The sequence below is a fragment of the Chenopodium quinoa genome, unplaced genomic scaffold, assembly GCF_001683475.1.
Source record: "Chenopodium quinoa cultivar QQ74 unplaced genomic scaffold, ASM168347v1, whole genome shotgun sequence".
Classification (NCBI taxonomy): Eukaryota; Viridiplantae; Streptophyta; class Magnoliopsida; order Caryophyllales; family Amaranthaceae; genus Chenopodium; species Chenopodium quinoa.
This window is the reverse complement of record NW_018744080.1, coordinates 5,522,542-5,542,473: the sequence shown is the minus strand read 5'-3', so window position 1 is coordinate 5,542,473 and position 19,932 is coordinate 5,522,542.

Here is a 19,932-nt window from a genome sequence, read left to right as displayed (position 1 = left end):
CATTACTTACCTCAGGTTCAGGGGTGGTACCTTCTTCTGTCCCCCCTGAACTCATTACCTGTCTATTATTTGAGGAACCATCAGGACTTGGTTCCCCTTCAGAGTTCTCATTATCTTCATTTTCTTCTCTAGGCACTTCATCATTATCATCTGGTGGAGTATTTGGTAGGCCTAGATCTGCTTGCACTTCATCTGTGGGACCAGTATACTGGTTCCCCGTGAAATCCATCAATCCAATCACTTCATCAGGTTGTACCTGCGCAATCTCAGAAGACATGTTAAATTCATCAAAAATGACATGGACACTCTCCTCAACACAAAGAGTCCTTTTATTGAAGACTCTATATGCTTTGCTGTGAGAAGAGTATCCAAGAAATATTCCCTCATCAGTTCTAGGATCAAACTTATCAAGTTGATTCTTCCCATTATTATGCACATAACATTTACATCCAAAGACACGAAAGTATGTGATGTTGGGCTTTCGACCTTTAAGAAGTTCATAGGGAGACTTATTTAACTTTGGTCTAATGAGACCTCTATTCAATATATAGCAAGCAGTGTCAACAGCTTCTCCCCAAAAACTCTTTGGGAGACCACTCTCAATGAGCATCGTCCTCGCCATCTCCTCAAGAGTTCTATTCTTCCTTTCTACAACACCATTTTGTTGAGGTGTTCTAGGGGCTGAGAAGTTGTGATTAACTCCATGTTCCCTACAATAATCAATAAAGTTAGCATTATCAAATTCAGTACCATGGTCTGATCTTACCGAGACCAGCTTGTGGGTGAGCTGGTTCTCCACTTGTTTCACCAATGTTACCCATTCTTCAAACGTTTCATCCTTTGTGTGTAACATCATTACCCAAGTGTACCTGGAATAATCATCAACCATAACACAAACATATCTATGACCTCTTCGACTTTGTACTCTCATGGGACCACACAAGTCAATGTGTACAAGTTCGAAGGGTCTGCTGGTACTCAAAACAGTTTTAGGCTTAAAAGAGATTTTGACCTGTTTCCCCCTTACACATTCAGAACAAACTTTATCAGCTTCATACTTAATGTTAGGAAGACCTACCACTAAGTCATGTGCTTTAAGTTTGTTTAGAAGTGTTAGGCTAGCATGTCCAAACCTCTTATGCCAAATCCATTGATTATTGTCAGAAACAGCTCTCAAACAGATGGACTTGTCTTGAGGGATTTTATCTAAGAAGGTGATGTAGACATCATGCTTCCTGGTTCCCTCACATACAAGTTCTCCTGTTTGTGAGTTAACTATGTGACATAGGTTGGCTTGAAACTCAACTCTATTACCTTTGTCACATAATTGAGAAATACTCAAGAGATTATGTTGCAAGCCTTCAACATAATAAACATCATTTATTGCGTTAGAAAGTGTCTTACCAACCTTACCTAAACCAGTGATGGTTCCCTTGCTGTTATCCCCAAAGGTGACACTTCCTCCATCAAAGGCCACTAGTGAAAGGAATTGATCTTTATCCCCGGACATGTGTCTTGAGCAACCACTGTCCAAATACCAATAGGTGTCTCCCTTCACTCTAGCCTGCAAGAGTAAATCAAACATTAGTTTTAGGAACCCAAACACACTTGGGTCCCTTTTCAACAACATTAACATCTTGTTGATCCTTTCTTCTCCACACATACATTACACTCTTGCTGTTCTTATTAGCACTAATTTTCTTAGCTGGACATTCATGTATCTTATGTCCATTCTTACCACAATGAAAACACACGTGCATCTCTTTAGTCATGACATACTTACCTCGCTGATATTCTTTGATCCAGGTGGTTTCTCTGGGAGACTAGTTAGTCCTGGTTCTCTGTCTAGTATAACCAAGACCAAATTTTCCTTTGTTTCCTCCTGATGAAGTCAGATGGTCCAAGGTTCTTTGTGCATTCAGTAGCTTATCCACATGTCTATGACTGTCATGCAATTCCCTTTCTTTTGTTTCAAGTGTCTTAACTAACAACTCGTTTTTCTCTTTCAAAAACTCAAAGTTACTTTTTAAAGTTGCAAGTTGTAAGTTAAGATCTAAAACCATAGGGTCATTAGACATGTCAATAACTACTGATTGCTTTTCACTTTTTAGTTGATTAAATTCAGCATGTAACTTACAGATAGTACTTTCATATTCATTAATCATACTGCTGACTTCAATGCTGGTTCCAGTAGGAGAACCAGGGGGCTGAACAACTTTAAGTGAAGCAATTTCTTTGTGAGAATTTTCTAAGTTGAAAGCCAATGTTTCAAAGGCCTTCAACAGAGAAGTTCTATTGCAAGAATTTGCTTTACTTATGACTGTTGAAAAATCAAGGACTTCACTAGTAGTTGATAAGTCTCTGGGGAACCAGGAGATCAAATCTTCTTCACCATCACTCGGATAGTCAAGTTCAGAAGATCTTGCCCTTCCTAGTTCTACCTTGCACTTGTCCAATTCAACTTCTAGTTCAGCAACTTGATTTTTCAAGTTATGGCAATCTCTAGGTGATCACAACTAGCAATAGCAATTTTACATTCATTACGTTTTTCTTTTAATTCTCTTTTGCCAGTTATATAAGTTTCACCTAATTTATAGCATTCATCCAATAAAGAATCTATACAAGCGAGCATATTTTCTCTATCATATTCATGCATATCTATTCTAATTTGTTCAAGGTTTACCTTATGTTTTTGTAGTACATCCTTCTTAGCCATCAACCATTTCTTGAATGTACTGGTTCCCCCTCTGGTTCCCGGACCAGTGCTGTTCTCCTTGATGTTTGTGAAAGCAGTTAAGCAAACATCAGAACTAGGTGTATCTTCCTCTTCATCAGATCCTGAGTCAGATTCTCCCCACATAGATGCTATCATGGCATTCTTGAAAGCCCTCTTATCTCCAGATTGAGATTGCTTGTCCTTCCATTTTGGACAATCACGAATGATGTGTCCTTTCTCACCACACTTGAAGCAACCTGAAGGTGAGGAAGAGTTAGATTTTTTTGTATTTTTGAAATTCTTACCTTTGAAATTCCTCTTTTGATCACGAAGAGATCTTTCAAATCTTTTTGCAATCATGCTGATCTCATCTTCTTCTTCTTCTACTGTTCCCTTCAGTGCCATGCCTCTGGCTGGTTCCTTGTCAGACTTAGAGTCAATCAGCATCTCATGAGTCATAAGGGAACCAATAAGCTGTTCCAAAGACAAGGTTGACAGATCCTTTGCTTCATATACTGCTGTTACCTTAGCTGTCCATGTATCTGTTAAACTACGCAAAATTTTTCTCACAAGATCCTCATCAGAAATTTTTTTACCAAGTGATCTAAGATCATTAACAATAGTCATAAACCTACGAAAGCAATCATTGATTTTTTCATTTTTATTCATGGCAAACAATTCGTATTTAGACATGATTAAATCAATTTTAGATCGTTTTACCTCACTGGTTCCCTCAAACGCAAGTTCAAGGGTGTCCCATATCTCCTTAGCACTACTACAACCAGAGATACGATTTGTTTCGGTCTCACCTATTGCTTGTTGTAGAATTGACATTGCCTTAGCATTTTTCTCCAGCAACTTGTAATCAGCAGTGACCAATTCGCTATCCTTCTTGGGAACCTGTTTCCCATCAGCTTCTGTCTTGAGAATGATATTAGGACCATTTTTAACTACGAGCCAGCATTCATAATCAATACCCATGATAACATTCTGGATCCTGTTCTTCCACCAAGCATAATTATTTCCATTAAACTTTGGTGTCTTGTTGTCATAACCAATTGCACTTAATTCTTGAGTACTCATTCTTAACTCCTCTAGATGTTACTCTTTCAAGAAGCTTAGGCTCTGATACCAATTGAAGGTTCAATGGGCACTCAAGAGGGGGGGGGGGGGTGAATTGAGTGTTAAGTAATCGTTAGCGATTTTTGCTTCTTTTCGGATTATGTGTAAGGAACCAGTTGTGCTGGTTCCCTTATGCAGCGGAATAAAACAAAGCAATAAAGAACACCATAGATTTAACGAGGTTCAGCCAAATCTGGCCTACGTCCTCCTTTCCTAAGTCCTTTATTAATCTACTCCGAAAAATAAAGACAAAGAACACTCTACTGTTTCCCTACTCCGGGAACCAGTAAACCCCACACTCTACTCCGAATGTGCTCTAAACTTATCCTCGTAAGTTCCTAGTGTGTTTGAACTCACAAACACTCACCAAGTCTTTAACCCCTCTGTCAAAGACTTAATACAAGATCAAGAACTCTCTAATGATCTAACTCTCAAAAGTCAAATAGAGAAAAACGTTAAAACACTATTATGCTCTTGTGTATCACTTAATAATTGAATTAGTGCTTTTAGCTCTCAAAAATAAAACTCTATTAAAATGCGTGAGAGCCGTATCTGATTATTCAGAATAAGATGTATTTTATAGGTTAGTTAGCTAAACCCTAGTTACCTTAAATCATGCATATAAGATATATACGATTTATGGTAAGTATTTATCTTAATTGATTTGATCACAAGATAAAATCAATTTAAGATAAAATACTTCCTAGTTTTTAGCTAACCAAAAATATCATCTTTATTCTTAGCTGCTTGGATATATTTTAAATCAATATTTTTCGGAAAATATCTTTTTATAAAATCTTTGTAAAAACGGCAGCTTGAATAATCTGTTCAGTTAACCTGGTTCCCTGGCCTGGTTCCCTGAACTGAATATGTTATGAAATTTGTTCCAAACCTTGTACCAAATTTCATAACGATATTTAATATACTAAAAGCACTTTATATACTCAATTATATAAGTTATACTACGGAGCATTTACATGAAGTTCCTAAATAACTCTTTGAGTGTAGTCTTCCTTCATGCATTCGTTAAGTCTTGAAAGCTTCCATGAATGAACTCAATTATTGACCAAAGGACCTTCCTTTAAGTTGATCGAAAATTCTTTCAAGCTTCCAGTCTTAGAAATCAACTTAGATACTGCACATTCAACAAAGTTAATGTACAATACTAAATAAGTAACTGCCTTTCATAAAAGCAGTTTGAGAAAACAGTTTATACTGGTTTCCTACCAGTGCATAGCTCATTCATCATCTAACTGTTCCCTGTATAAAGATAAGCTAGTTCAACAAATATCTCATATAAGTAATAACTTATCTAGGGAAACAGTGTTCTATTTTAGCTGGTTCCCCCAACTGTATTGAACACTTTCAAAGACCTGTTTCCCTTAGCTGTTTGTCATCATTCAAAACTATCAATCAAAACCTAAGGGACTCAACACATTGATAGTTGGAGAGACTATGATTAGTATTGATGAATTGAAAAGGAACCTTAAAGCACCTTTTCGAGGCTCTCCAATTTTATTACAGGTAGAAAAATAATATTTTTAATTACAGAAATCAAAAAATATATTTTTGTATAGTAATAACAATTTAATTGCATTGCAATTTTTTACAGATGTGGCTAATGGAAAGGCTAGAATTAATTAGCCCTCCTAACAATATTAAGAAGTACACTCCAAATTTCTTTGTGAGGAGGAAGAAACGGTTCTCTAAAATGGGGCGCCATGAATGGAAGAGGGTCTTCGAATCTCGCAGTTTTGCTATCAAGTGGGTCATCCCATGGTGGAAAATAGAAAGGATGATTGGTGTCAACAAGAAACCTTTCTGCCGAATTCCAAGTTGGTCCCTATGACTTATTACTATCCCTGCAGGGTAAAAAGACAATCCAACCTTCTTCAGAATATTCCTTCCGGAGATCTTCGTCCTCCCAACGAGATCCTTGTCTCCCAGGAAGTAGACAGATTTGATGCTTATTGGAGTGCTAGACCGCTATGGGAAGTGATTACCCAAAAGGTTCCTCCTTCCTTGCCCAATGATGTGAAGAAGTGGTTGCTGAAGAAACCTTCAAAGGACTCGAAGAAAAATCAGGGTAAAACTGATGTGAAGAGTTGTCTAGGTGACAGGGTGATGATAAGTGACTTTTATGTCACTTTTAGGGTGTTTATTGAGTCGTTTTCCGGCTTACTTTATTTATCGTATTTTATTTTATTTTATTTTATCTTTTGATAATCCCCTCGTGTTTGATTTTTGGTTGTAGGTGTGTTCGGGTTGATGATCGATTTCCTTGTTCAAATCATGTTTGAAATTTCGGGTTTGAGTCAAATGTGTCAAAGCCAAGTCATGGGCTCATGGCTGTTGCCACGCAACCCCAACTGCGAACAGCCACCACAACTACAACCACTAGCTCCACCACTGCTTTCCCCCAATTCACCAACACCAACAGCAATAACCGCACCTTCCACCAGCCACCAAAACCACCACCAAAATCGCAACCAATTCCCTGTTGCTAGCCGCAACTCAACCCAGCCACACCTCCCATTTTTCCACAAACACCAACAAATGCCCCTTCACCAATTCGCACCAGCAGCCCCTACTCCTCCTTCTCACACCAACACCCCCGCAACTTCACCTCAACTCAGCACACCCAAACCACCTGAGCCACCAATCACCCCCCGCAACAACCACCAGCCCTTCACCCACAATCGACCACCAATCTCCAACCTAATTACTCACCATTTACAGCCGTTCGAGTTTCCCAACACCCAAACTCACAGAGCAGCTACTCGCGGCCGTGCAATCCTGTCAGAAAGCGCACACAATTGGAGTCCAAAACAGAATGATACAGTAGCTTTGCGCGACTTTCTGTGCGACTTCTGTGCGGCGCGCAATTGTGGGTCAAGCACGAGCTTTTCACGTGATTTTTAATGAAAATCGGACGGCTGCAAAGTGATAATTGCTTATGATGATGGAGTATGAACGGTGATGATGATGCGTGAAGGGGTGATGAAAAAGTTTAGAGCAACCACGAAGAGAAAGGAAGAAGAGGGTAGTCTGATGTTTCGTGGTTTGGGTGGGAATTTTGGGGTTTTTTTTTTTTTCTTTTCATTTTCTTTTATTTTATTTTATTGTAGTTTTGTTTTTATTGGTTTTTGGTTTAGTTATTTTATTTGGTTTATTTAGTTTTATTTCTTTTTAGTTTCTTTCTTTTATTTTTTTAGCTTGTATTATAAATACCCCTTTTTGGGTTATTTTCAAGAAAAATGACTATCAATCAACATTTTAATTTAGATAGTTTTAGATTAGTTTAGCCTAATTTTATTTTCTCTCTCTTAGGGTTAGTTTAGGAGTAGTGTACAGAGAGAAAGCTTGGATTTCCATAGAGTTTTTGAGAGGTTGAAGAAGCAACTTTGTGGAACTTCTTCTCATCTATTCAATGATCATTTTCTAACTTTATCTCATCTTTATTACTTTCTTAATTCTTAGTTTTATGCTTTTTGTTTATTGATTTGAGTAGATTAATTAGTTTATTTGTTTAATCTTGTTTTTATTCTTATTTTACCTTGTTTTCCATGTTTTTTTTTCATTATGTTAGCTTAGATTTTGTTCTAGGGAAATGGATGAAGGTTATGTTAATAAATTGAATGATTGATTGTGATTAGTATGGAATTGTTTCTTGATTATTGTGTATGGATGATGCTTTTATGGATTAGAAACTTTCTAGCTAATTGATTCTATGTTCTTAATTGTGCTTTCAATCGATTTGTGCGAGAGTGAGTTGGTTAAGAGCCCTAATTTCTTCCATACCTTTGCTAGGCTAGTTTCACGAGAGTGAATTAGTTTAGTAGGATAATTAACATGCTTAATTGTGCGAGAGTGAGTTAAATGTGTTGATGTTCCTAATTGAGGTCATTTTCACCTAATTGTATGATGTTGTTGGATGCATTGATGTAATTGGATTCCATTTTCCCTTGTTTTAGTTATTTTCTCTTAGTTGTATTTGATTTAATCTCTCTATATCTCACAACCTTTCCTACTAGTCTAATTTGCACAAATTGATACACTTAGTCCTTTTGGGTTCGACCCTTTACTTGCCACTAACTAGTTAAGTGTAAGTTTAGGTATTATAAATTTCTAATTTGGTTAGGGTTAATGGTCCCAACGACCTACTATTTACCCGCGATCAGGTGATTCCTGCCAAGGAACGCTTAGGTGAAAGAATTGAATTCAAAACACCTGCAATGCATAGGAAGAAAAGCACTACCAAAGATAAGGGAAAAAGGAAAGCTGACACCACAGAGAAAAAGGCTTGGGTAGAAAAGAAGCATGGAGTCCTAGTTGAAGGGGAAACTATCTACTCTAAGATTGAATGTAGGTCCTCTAAAGGATGCCTACTAGCTAAGGTTATGGATGAGAAGGAGGAAGCAGACAAAAATTGGAAAAGGGCTAGGAAAGAAAAGAAAGATTAGGAGCATTGCTTAATTTCAAATTATTAAACTTAGTTTATATTTTTTTATTTAAAGTTAATTTATTTCAGCTTTATTAAAATTCCATCAATAATGTAATTTTATTTTATTAATGAAATTTCAGCCTTTAATTAAATTATTTACTTTAAATTTATTTTATTAAAGCAATGAAAACCGAAAAATATTTATTTTCCAGAAATTCTTCGAGTACGGAAGTCGAAAATTTTCCGAAAAAACCGAAACATTCCCGGAATTTAAACTGTGAATTGGCGCCGCTTATCTGTGACTGGCACAGGTCTGGCATCAGGTGACGGTGCCGTCGGCTGGCGCTGATGGTCGTCGGCTTGTGCTAACGCTCAATTTTGACGCTGGATTGTTTTCTGTGACGCCGATATTTCGCCGATCTTTTATCGAATTTTTAATTAATTCTAGGATGCAAGATTTTTGGAAAATAAAGTGGCCGCACCCGTAAAGGGTTGCCTACGTATCCTTTCTTAAGGAATTAGGCCAAACGTAGCTCTCTTGAGTATCCTACTTAAGTAATTATGGTTAGTATTTCTTAAGTTGGTCAAAATTTGTCATGTTTGAGAACTCATTGCCATCCATGTCAGTCAGTTTTGCTGCACCTCCTGACAAGATTGTTTTGACAATATAGGGTCCAGACAAATTAGGTCTAAATTTTCCCCTTGGATCTAAAACATTTTTTCTTAATGCTTTTTACACCAAGTCTCCTACTTTGATGTTTCTTGTCTTGACCTTCTTATTAAAATGCCTAGCCATACGAGTTTGATAACACTTAGTGTGATGTAGAGCTTCTAGTCGTTTTTCATCGAGTAGAATTAATTCTTCATATCTTGCCCTAGTCCATTCAACTTCATCAAGCTTACTCTCTAATGCAATGCGTAGAGATGGAATTTCTAGTTCGACAGGTTGTATGACATCCATTCCATATACCAAGGAAAATAGCGTATTTCCTGTTGATGTGTGAATTGACGTGCGGTAACCCCACAATGCGAAGTGAAGTTTGTCAGGCCAATCCTTAAAATTTTCCGTCATTTTCTCGATGATAGTCTTTAAATTTTTATTAGCTGCCTCGACTGATCCATTTGCTTGAGGTCTGTAAGGGGAAGAATGATGATGTTGAATGCCATATTTTTGTAACAATTCTTCACATTTGGCTTGAAAGTGAGTTCCATTGTAACTTATCATTTCATGCGGGACTCCATATCGACAAATAATATTTCTCTCGTTAAAGAGTGCTACATGTTTTGCAGTGAGTTTAGCGTATAATTGTGCTTCAACGCACTTTGTGAAGTAATCAATTGCTGCTAGTATATATTCGTGGCCTCCTGTTCCTAGGGGAGTGATTTTGCCGATGATGTCAATTCCCCATGTAGAGAATGGCCATGGCGATGTGTAGGTGTAGAGCAAGGATGGAGGAACATGTTGTAAATTGGCGTAGATTTGGCACTTAGGGCATCTTTTTACATATTAATGGCAATCTCTATTCATTATAGTCCAATAATATCCTTCTCGCATTATCTTTTGAACTAACATTTTTCCATTTATGTGTGTGCCACAGATTCCTTCATGGACTATTCTCATTGCTCTTTGTGCATCCTTTTTTCCTACACATAAGAGAGCTCGACCCTTAGGTACCCTTTTATGTAGCTCGTTGTCTATGAGTACATATTGGGAAGCCAAGAGTCTTAATGCTCGTTTTGCTCTTTTGTCAGCATGGGGAGAGTATTCTCCTTTGGTGACATAATTGAGTATATCTGTGTACCACGGTTCTTCTTCTTCTTCGTCTTGGACTACTTCGCCGTCTTCTATAGTCTGGATGTATGCTGGTTTGTGCCTTTTCTCTATAGTTAGAGGCATTTGCTCGATTTCCATGGGAATCCTAACCATTGAGGCTAGTCTTGCCAAGGCATCAGCAAATTGGTTTTCTTACCTAGGTAGATATGTGTATTCTACCTTCTCTAACTGATCGGTAAGAGTTTCCAAATAGGTTTGGTAAGGGGCTAGACTTTCGCTCCTTACTTTCCACCTTTTAGTTATTTGATCGATAATTAAAGAAGAGTCTCCGAATATCCTTAACTTTTTTACTCCCAATGCCAAATCTGTTTCAAGGCCTACCGCACATGCTTCATATTCAGCAACATTGTTGGTAAAGTCAAAATCAAGCTTTATGGAGATTGGAACATGCTCTTCTTTAGGTGATACTAGTAATACTCCAATGCCACATCCCTTTTGGTTTGAGGCTCCTTCGAAGTACAAGGTCCAATTATCATCTTCAGTGACAATTAAGTCTTCATCTGGAAATTCATTGTCTTGTACTGGCGTCGAGTCTTCTATTGGAAACTCTGCTAGAAAGTCTGACACCACAGATCTTTTGATAGCTTTTTTGCGGCATAAACCTTACATCAAACTGGGCTAGATTGACTATCCATCTCGATATGCGTCCATTGAGTGTAGATTTCTCGAATAGATACTTGAGTGGATCTAATCGGGAGACTACGAAGACAGTATGCACTAGCATGTAATGTCTTAACTTGGTTGTGGCCCACACCAACGCGAGGCACAACTTCTCAAGTGGTGTATATCGTGCTTCGTATTTGAGCATCTTCTTGCTTAGATAGTAGATTGCGTTTTCTTTGCCTTCTACTTCTTGTGCTAGCATAACTCCCATTGTCACTTTGGTAACTGTCAAATATAACCTAAGAGGTATTCCGGGAAGTGCTGGTGCTAATACGGGAGGATTTGCGAGATAGGCTTTGATCTTTTCAAAGGCTTTTTGGCACTTGTCATCCCATATTACTGGTACATTCTTCTTAATATTTTGAAGATCGGTTTACATATTGTCGTCAATTTTGATAAGAACCTGCTTATGTATTACAACCGGCCGATAAATCCTCGAATCTGTTTCTTGGTTTTGGGCGGTGGCATTGACATGATTGCTTTGATCTTGGTTGGGTCTATCTCTATTCCTTTAGAGCTTATGACATAACCCAAAAGCTTGCCTAAGGTGACTCCAAAAGCACACTTAGATGGATTCAACCTCATATTATATTTTCTTAGCCTTTTGAAATATTTTCTTAAGGCTACGTGATGGCTTGGACGGTCTTTTGATTTTACAATGATGTCTTCGACATATACTTCGACTTATTTATGCATCATATCATGGAGTAAGGCAGTTGCTACACGTTGTTAAGTAGCACCCGCGTTTTTCAACCCGAATGGCATTACCGTGTAGCAGTAAGTGCCCTATGGTGTTATAAAAGTTGTTTTCTCCATGTCTTCTTCTGCCATGAGAATCTGGTTGTAACTTGCATACCCATCCATGAATGAGAAAAGCGCGTGATTTGCCGTGTTATCTACCAGAATATCGATGTGTGGTAAAGGGAAGTAGTCCTTTGGACTTGCCTTACTTAGATCTCGATAGTCGACACACATTCTTACCCTTCCATCTTTTTTCGGAACTGGGATGACATTGGTGACTCATTCGGGGTAATTGGATACCTTGATGAAACCTGCAGTTATTTGTTTTTGGACTTCTTCTTTTATTTTAAGAGCTACGTCGGGTTTCATTCGACGTAAATTTTGTTTTACGGGTTTTATTCCTAGAATTAATGGTATAGTTTGTTGAGCTATTTCTCTATTAATGCCTGGCATAGATTCGTATGACTAAGTAAGTTAATTAAATCAGTTCTTTCTTGTTCATTAAGTGTTAGTCCGATTTTAAATTCTCTTTTATTGGTTGAATCATTTGAGATATCAACCGTTTCAGTTTCTTCAATTACCGGTGTTTTGTTTTCGAGTGTTTCCATTGCTTTAATAATTTCTTTGTCTTTTTCATTGTTAGTTAAGCAATGCTCGCCATCTTTGGTTAGAGAAGAACACAAGAAATAAGGAGAAGGTGAAATATTATTATACTCTAAGATCATTACATCAAAGAGTGATATGTCCTCAAGGACTTGATCACTAACTAAAATAGAAGGGGAAGGTGTTAATACTAAAGACCTAGAAGACTCTATAGGCGACTCAGACTCTAACTCAGACGACTCTTCAAACATTGGCCCTTGCCTTGTCGTGATAGATATTTTTCTTCCACTTGGAGTAGTCACCTTGACGGTCTTGCGCCACCCTTGTAGTGATCCTTCAGCTGGAGTGATTAGCTTCGAGGGATCGAAGCTTTCGCTTTGTAAGACTGTTTGAATGAGCGGGGCGTTATCTTCTCTGTAAGTTGGCTCATTCTTTTCTCGCCCAAATAGTATTCCCATGACATTAAAGTCAAAGAATGGGGGTGCTTTCTCCTTATGGACAAGAGTTGGGATTTCATCTGTGAAGTAACAATCCAAGAAAATCTCAAATCCCGGTTGCCTTATGCCGTTTACAACAAATGGTTGGGAAATTCATGGCATGAATAGTCCTCTCTTTCTTTTATAAATTGACCATTAAGTGTAAGAGGGTACTGATCCATTTGGGATTGCTTTCTTTTGAGTGCGAGCGTCTCTACGTGCCATTGATTTTTCCTTGGCTCGCTTGAGATCTTTCCGAGTCGGTTCGAAACCAATTCCGAAAGTGTCAAACTTAGGGTGGCCAGGCGACTCTAGCAATTTTGCTATTCCTTTCTTCTTTCCTAGGGTCATTCCAGGAAAATGTCCTTGTTTCTTCAGAATAGCATTTACAATCATGTTGGAATGGGTGTCATGGCAAAGAGGGGTCCTTTCATCCTCCTGGATTAAGGAGACTTCTTCGTTAAAGCCCCATAAGTCTTCATCATCCTCGTCGTGCTCTACATTAATGATTGGATTTTCTATAGACTTGATCCTCATAGGCGAAGCATCGATGGTGATAGGAATTCCCCCAAGTATAGCTTTTACTTGTTGGTGGAGAGATGAGGGGATGATCTTTAGGTCATGAAGCCAAGGGCTCCCCAACAACAAATTGAACGAAGCTTTAATGTCTACAACTTGGAAAGTAGTAGCATGTTCTATTGCTCCTGCCCTTACATTCAGGGTAATTTTACTAAGAGCATTACGACGAGTTTTGTCGTAGGCTTTTATTCCTTGTGTAGACGGAGTTAAATCTTCATCCCTTATGCCTAACATCCTTGCAGTTCTAAGTGGACAGACGTTGATGGCCGATCCGTTTTCTACAAGCGTCATAGGGACATTCATTCTCTTGCAAACTACTGTGAGGTTCAATGCCTTGTAATGTTTGTCACCTTCTAGAGGTAAATCCTTGTCAGAAAAAGGTGACCAAATTGATTGGACTAGGAAGATCACTTGTGAGGAAGTTGGATAAACCCTCAAGAGTAGTGTCAGAATCTATCCCTATTTTGTCCAAGGCATTTATTACAGCCAACCTATGTTCTCGAGATGTCGCCAAAAGTTTCTATACGTTCAACTCAACTTTTGTCTTCTTAAACTGCTTAACGATATCATTCTCTTCAATGATAGGTATGGGAACTTGTTGTGTTAGGCAAAGGTTGTGTTGAAACGGGAGGTTGCATTCTCCCGGATCTTGTGAGGACGTCTATCGATGAGTCTTCTTCAGTCCAAAAGTCATCCATGGCATATGACACAGAAGATGGAGATCCTACTATGTCTTTTAAATAGTCGACTTCTTCATCACTGTCCCAAACTCCATTAATGGTTGCATCGTCCTCTTGTGGAACTTGGACTAGTTTCTTTTTATCAATCATTTTCTGAATTAAATCCTTAAATTTAAAACGGTTTTCAATAGTGTGACCCCTTGATTGATGATACTGACAGTAATATCTATTTGTCCTTTTCAATGATTCGAATGGTCTTGGTTCGAGAGGTTTGATCTCGCCACTCTCATAGAGCATTTCGAACATTTGTGCATATGGGATCCCAATTGGAGTGTAAATTCTATTACTCTTCTTGGGTTTTTCAGTGACTTGCAAAGGAAAATGCTTTTCCTTATAAGTCGTTCTCATTGGTGTGAATTCTCTCTTGGATTCATCTTTTGGGAGTGGAACCTCGTCATATTTCTTTTGAAGTTTCTGTATAGCTTTGAGAGTTTCACGTAGTAAACGCGACCCTTCCATCATAGACAGTGTGAGCGATTGTATGTCTTCTTTACTTTCCGATTCTGGAAGGCTATCCATGGCGTCGAAGAATATCTTCTCGTCTTCTTCAATGGCATGGATTTCTTGACAGGTTTAATGAGAGACGAGGGGTCAACCTCATTTTCCTCATCTGAGATAGCCAAGGCGTGAGCAAGAGGTGCATTATCAATGCTTGGCTTCTTGCTGGCAGGGGGCAATGGTAGCTTGTTGTTATCGATTAAGTCTTGGATAACTTCCATAAGCTTCCCACAGTTTTCGGTGAGATGGCCCCTACCTTAGTGATACTTACAGTGTGCATTGGGGTTCCAATTAGCCGACCTCTTTTCCACTGGTGGGTCCCCAAATGGTCCAATAGGAGTTATAAGACCATTTGCATTTAATCGATCAAATGCAGTGTCATAACTCATGCCAATAGGAGTAAAATTTTTCCTAAATGGTTTCTTTTGTCCTTGATTGTTCATAGCAAGGACTTCACCTAAATTAAAAGTGCTAACGTTGTTTGAGTGGGTGGTTTTGGAAGAAGAAGGATTGTCGTTCTTCTTTCCTTTCCAGCCACTGTTAGAGTTATTGTTGGCAGCTTTTAACTTAGCCAGGTCGTCTTCAATATTGATTCCAATGTCGTAGACGGCCTTGAAGGTATGGAGGTTATTTTGATACTTTAGATGCTTGGAGTATTTTTCTTGAAGGTTTTTGATGAACAACCTATAGACTCTTTTTTCACTTGGCACCTCAATCATCTTAGCTGAGGTTTCTCTCCATTTATTAAAGAAAGAGGTGAAACCTTCGTTCTCTTTCTGCTTGAGGATTTCAAGTACTCTATGGTCAGCCTCAACTTGGATGTTTCACTTGTATCTATCAACGAAAGTGTTTGCTATGGACTCCCAGGTAGAGGTCTTTTCCTTTTCGAGAGAAAAGAACCATTGTTGGCAAACGGTCTCGAGAGATAGCGAGAACAGAGAGGGGAAAACCTTCTTATCGATACCCTTAATACTCATTATTGTTTCAAAGGATCTTAAATGAAAATAAGGGTTATTAGTTGCTTTGAATTTCGGGATGTCGTTGGCATTGAACTTCTGCGGAAGAAGATCTTTTTCCACCGAGACCCCTTGTGAAGTAAGCCCTTGAAACTTGTAGTCGCTTGATAACTTGCTTAGACTCTCTTGCATGAGGTCCTTCTGTTTTTGCTTCACAGGATCATCGATCTTAAGTGTGAGGAGCTTTAGTTCCTCAGTCACGGTAACCAGTTGGTTCCTAAGCTCATTAACTTCCTCTTGTGTTGCCATTAGTGTCCTAGCTTTCCTTTTACGAGCTATGGGTTTGTCGAAAAGTTAGACTTGTACGAAGAGGTTGTCTTTGATTAACCGTCCTTCCTTCCTTGACCACGCGCTGTAATTTATACCATTTTGTGTTTTAATTACTTGACTCAAATCGACTTGACTTTACGTTTTTTTTAAGAGGAAAAAAAATGGGTGCATATTTTTTGGCAAAAATAATGTGTATATTTTTAAGAGCTAAACTTTTTTAGATAAAATGGAGGATGAATATCCGACTTACCCCCCTCAAAAAATGACTGAAAAAACGCGCAAACAAGACTCTCTTAGACATGATCAAAGTGTGTGTATTGGTGTGTGCGTTGAGTGTAAGTGACATATTTGGACTCTTGTATAAGACCATGGGACTTAGTGCCTAAACTTGATTAATGACTCAACCAAGTACTATTGACAGCGAAAATTAACCGAATTAATTAGCAAACTGGTTAATTAGACACTAGGTGATGACTCGACCAATAATCCGAACCGTTGGCAAAACGACAGGACTAGCGTCGCACTGTGTAGTGTAGCGCCAGACGACTAAGCTGTCGCCAGGCGCAACACTCCACAGAGTGGCGCTATAGTCCAGACTTTGGCGCCAATGCTAGAGCTTTAATCTGGGACTGTTTTCGGTGTTATTAATCAACAGGGGTATGCCTAAAGTCGTACTAGGTCAATTCTGATTAAAATATTAGAATTTATTGACTCAAATTAATTAATTAGTTAGGCAAAGTTCTTTAAGTCATTAATTTATTTAATCTCAACACAAGTCAAACAAACGGTGAATAAAACATATATATGCACAACAAATAATGCACAATTAGTCAAGTAGGCATAATATGATGCAATGAGTTTGCAACCTAACCATGGCTCAAGTTCTCTAAAGTTTGGGATATGGTTTAGTCAATAGAGGGTCCATGGTTAATTGTCCAGATGCACCGCGCGGAAGCCTAACTGTGAAGGGTTGGCGCGAGTGGATGGGACACCGCGAGTTTTAGAAAAACTCGCTTCCATGGTTTGGTGAATTCAACATTCTCAGATGTACCCTTTGTTGCTCAGAGCGTTCAATCAGGTAGATGGAGCATGAATTCCTAGAGGGTTATGTCCATATGTAAAACACATATGGGTTTCAGAAAAGTGAGAAAAATTCAATCAGGAAGTCGGATCGAGCAAACAATACGAAAAACTGGTCGAAATTAGAACGCATATTTCTGCTCGATATTGGAGGAATTTGGCGCCAGCAAACAGAGCTTGACGCCAGGTTTTAGCTGTAGCTCCTGGCGACAAGCCTGTCGTCTGGCGCTACAGTTAGATGTCTGGCGCCAATGCTCTGGTCGCTGACGCTAATTCCTACATTTCTCAGCAGCTTTCTGTGCTCGATAAAATTTTCCAGTTTCGCGCAGTGTTATTTCGGTCCTAGTTGTGAAAGATATTTCTCAAATTTCCTATGTGTAAAATCCTATGTTTTTAACTCATTACGGATGGTCTTTCCAATGAGATCTTTTTTTATGCATATGACAATAATGTTAATCAAAATTACGCACATGAAATACTTAGAACGTTTCGAGTGGAGTCGCGAAAAACTGTAGGGAATATTTCAAGCGTTAACCCCTAGCTTGAACCCCACTGTGATCATACACTAAAGTACGGTGGCGTCCAAAAGGGAAATAAGATATAGAAAAAGAGTCGACAACAAGTTTTTTTAGGAACTTGTAAACCGTTCACGAGGTGAAGGTTACATCCCTTAACGATCCAAGAGATCGTCAACTCCATAAGGTCTTGAATCAAATAGGGTTTGGGGATGAAGGTATAAATCCAACCTAAAAGAGATTGAACCTGCCCTAATAATAGGCCTCTACTTTATTCAGATCGTATTCATGTGAACTTTCTAATTAACATGCAATCAATAAGATTAACCCTAAACCTGTTTAATCTATGTTGGTTGAATATAGTGCACAAATAAAACTATTATTGGCGATCACTTAAATTATAATCAAATTAACCCTAACAAGATTATTAATTATCTTATTAAGCGTGATTACAAGTACAAATTCCCTTTAAACATAAATGGTGTGATCAAGTAATAAATAAATATCAAGAAACATAATAATAATAACAATAACAATTACCATCATAATAATAATAATAATCATGTTAAAGCATAATAAAAATAGCAAGATCCTAGGTATGATACTAACATGATTAATAACAAACCCTAGCATGTCACTAAACAATAAAAAATAAATCTTTAACCCTAACATGATACTAACAATCATAAATATTAGGAAGAACATAAAAGGCATCATAACAATCATATTTGATATTAAATTTACCCTAGACATGATAATAGGAATTATAATAACAACCTAAGCATGAACTCTATATCATATTATCAATAAAAACCATTAAAGTACTTACTTTGATGCCTCGTACCTCTTTCTAATAACAGAATACACACGTTAGTAACGTCAAGGAAAATAATAAACAAAACAATTAAATCAAATAATTAAAATAGAGATTTGGGACCAAACCCTCAGAAATTAAACCTTTCATGTCTAGGGCGAAGGCAACTTCGAATATGGCTAGGTGTATCTAGATCTAATGAATGTGGAATTTTGTATTTGAGAGAAGCTAATTTAGAAAAGAGAGAGAGAGAAAGAGTAAGAGAGAGTAATCAAGAGAATCTTGATGAGAGTTGGTAGATAATTATTGAAGAGAATGAGAGAGAATTGATGATTGTAGGTGAAAATTGGTTATTGAAAATGGAGTTTTTACGACGTTATTTATAAAGAAAATCAGCCAAAAAGATAAAATATCAAAAAACAGAGTTCTGACGCACATAAAATCTGATCAGCGCTGACGCTGGCTATTGGCGCCAGGCGCCAAGCGTAGCACCAGGCGCTACAGCTGGCGTTTGGCGCTGATTCAGAAAATCACGCGTTTTCTTAAAATCAGATAAAAATTGCCGTATAGGAGGATAAAATCGTATTTTCCTCAAAAATGCTCTTTGATTCTAATTAAAACTCTGAAAAGTCAACAAAAGTCAATTTATCAATGCTAATAGAATTAGATATGAATACTTTGACCATAACTTCCTCAATATACATCGGAATTTGGCTTATAATATATCGTTGGAAAGATCTTGTCAACCCCCATCCAACTACACTACTATTGGACCAATATCATGGACCAACCAAACTGGATTGTCTGTTTTCTTAAAATAAGTTTTCAAAAATAGAGAGAAGAGAAAAGAAATTAAAACTATCCGCAACACTAGACTTTCCTCACATTCACTTCATTTAATTATGATTCGACGCGAAAGGTACTTATCACTGGGTTTGGTTTTGGGGAGACACAAATGGGTGTCTATAGTACTGAAACAAGAAAACTTATAATACTGATGGTCAAGGAAATAGGTTCCGATAGCCATTATGAGAAGTATACTTATGACGATTTTTAATCTCTTAATGTATTCTCATAGGTTGATCCAGTATGGTTCTAAACCAATGCATATGAAAATGATTTATGACAATCATGTCCTCGTAGCACAAGAAACAGTGCTATAAATCAGACTACACACTAATCTCAATTGGTCATTATTCGTCCATTGTTTAAATGACCTCGATTAGGGACAATTTTCGATTATAATATTCAATGTTCACTTAATAGGTGTTTCCTTACCAAGACTGATCTTGATACACTATTTTGAATATTCCAAGAATCGAATGGATTCACTATTTAATCCTAAACCACGATTAAATAGCTAACGGAGTAATAAAATATTGCATAAAATTTATAGTACTCCAAAACTTGAATGATTTTTCTTAGTGTCTTACATTAAATGTTCAAAATTTAACTAAAAAAATAAACAGGGAAATCAAAGCCAGTCTCCTACATGCCTAATTCCCATTGCCTCAATGTGCTTGTTGTGCTTCACTTACGGCAAAGGTTTAGTAAGTGGATCGGCTACATTGTCATCCGTTCAGCAAATTCTGATTTCACCTTCTTATCTCCATTCTCAAATCATGTTAAATCGTTGTTTGACATGTTTTACTTTTTGATGTTCCCTCGGCTCTCTGGCATGAGCAATAGCTCCATTGTTGTCACAATAGAGGGCTATTGAACCCTTTATGGAGGGTAAAACATCAAGTTCACCAATGAACTTGCGAATCCAAACAGCCTCCTTAGCCGCTTCATCAGATTCTAAGTACTCGGCTTTAGTTG